The sequence below is a fragment of the Salvelinus sp. IW2-2015 genome, linkage group LG6.2 (assembly GCF_002910315.2).
Source record: "Salvelinus sp. IW2-2015 linkage group LG6.2, ASM291031v2, whole genome shotgun sequence".
Classification (NCBI taxonomy): Eukaryota; Metazoa; Chordata; class Actinopteri; order Salmoniformes; family Salmonidae; genus Salvelinus; species Salvelinus sp. IW2-2015.
Window position 1 is genome coordinate 24913830 of NC_036846.1, and position 1714 is coordinate 24915543.

Genomic DNA, 1714 nt, shown 5'->3' on the forward strand with positions numbered 1-1714 from the left:
GACTGAAAAACAGCTTCTATCTCAAGGCCATCAGACTGTTAAACAGCCACTAACATTGAGTGGCTGCTGCCAACATACTGACTCAACTCTAGCCACTTTAATAATGGAAAAATGGATGTAATAAATGTATCACTAGCCACTTTAAACAATGCCACTTTATATAATGTTTACATACCCTACATTACTCATCTCATATGTATATACTGTACTCTAAACCATCTACTGCATCTTGCCTATGCCGCACGGTCATCGCTCATCCATATATTTATATGTACATATTCTTATTCATTCCTTTACACTTGTGTGTACAAGGTAGTTGTTGTGGAATTGTTAGGTTAGATTACTTGTTAGATATTACTGCATGGCCGGAACTAGAAGCACAAGCATTTCGCTACACTCGCATTAACATCTGCTAACCATGTGTATGTGAGCAATACAATTTGATTTGATTTGAACAATGCAGTTAACCCACTGTTCCTCCGGTAGGCCGTCCATTGTGAATAAGAATTTGTTCTTCAACTGACTTGCCTAGTTAAAAAGGTCCAATAAAATAAAAATATATATGATCTGTACATCACTGGGGCTGAGCTCCCTGCCATCCAGGACCTCTATACCAGGTGGTGTCAGAGGAAGGCTCTAATAATTGCCAGACCCCAGCCACCCCAGTCATAGACTGTTCTCTCTACTACCGCATGGCAAGCGGTACCGATGTACCACATTTGGAACGAACAGGACCCTGAACAGCGTGTACCCCCAAGCCATGAGCCTGCCATAAATAGTTAACCAAATAGTTACCCAAACTATCTGCTTTGACCCTTTTTGCACTAACTCTGTTGACTCATCACATACACTGCTGCTACTGTTTATCATGTTGCCTAGTCACTTTCTCCCTACTTATATACTTATGGTGTAATGGTTACAAGTTCTGCTCATGTTCCTCCTCCTATTGAGTCCTATTCATCCCTTAACGCTAATCAGCATCTAGGAGAAATGAAAAGAACTGTACCTCTGTCCAATCTGTACAGGCACATCATACCTAACCTCTGTCCAATCTGTACATCATACCTAACCGCTGTCCAATCTGCACATCATACCTAACCTCTGTCCAATCTGTACATCATACCTAACCGCTGTCCAATCTGCACATCATACCTAACCGCTGTCCAATCTGCACATCATACCTAACCTCTGTCCTCTGTCCACTGCTGTCATCTCGTCCTAGACATCTGTCACCAGATCCTGGACCTGTACTCCCAGGGGAAGACTCCCATCCCCCCAGGTCTGGAGCAGGAGACCAAGCAGAGAGGACCCCCCCAGCCCCCTGGCCCAGCCCCCCCACAGCCTCCAGGGGGTGTCCCACTACCCCCTCCACCCAAGAGGATCTCCCCTCAAGGCAGCCCCCCACGCCATCCAAAACGCCCACATGTGAGTGATAGCAGTGTGTCTTTGTATTTGTCAGCTGGTGACATATGCAATTTGATTTTCTGTGGATCATTAATGTTTAATTATTTAATGTGTCTGAGTAGTATCCATGACTAACACGATAGGTAATAGACGATACCCTGGTATAAACGGTATATTCTGAAATACTGACAGTATGATTTATAACTAYCAGAAATCTAAGATGTGTCAAATACATGATATCCAGCTCAGGGCTCCAGCTATGCATCTGGTTTGCTAACCTGCTAGCTAAGTGGCTCTATGTTAAGATCAA

General features: G+C 43.8%; 1 pseudogene; it reads left to right on the plus strand.

Annotated features, from left to right (window-relative positions):
- LOC111965600 (cyclin-K-like) overlaps positions 1-1714 on the plus strand; it is a 22599-nt pseudogene that overhangs the window by 15532 nt on the left and 5353 nt on the right.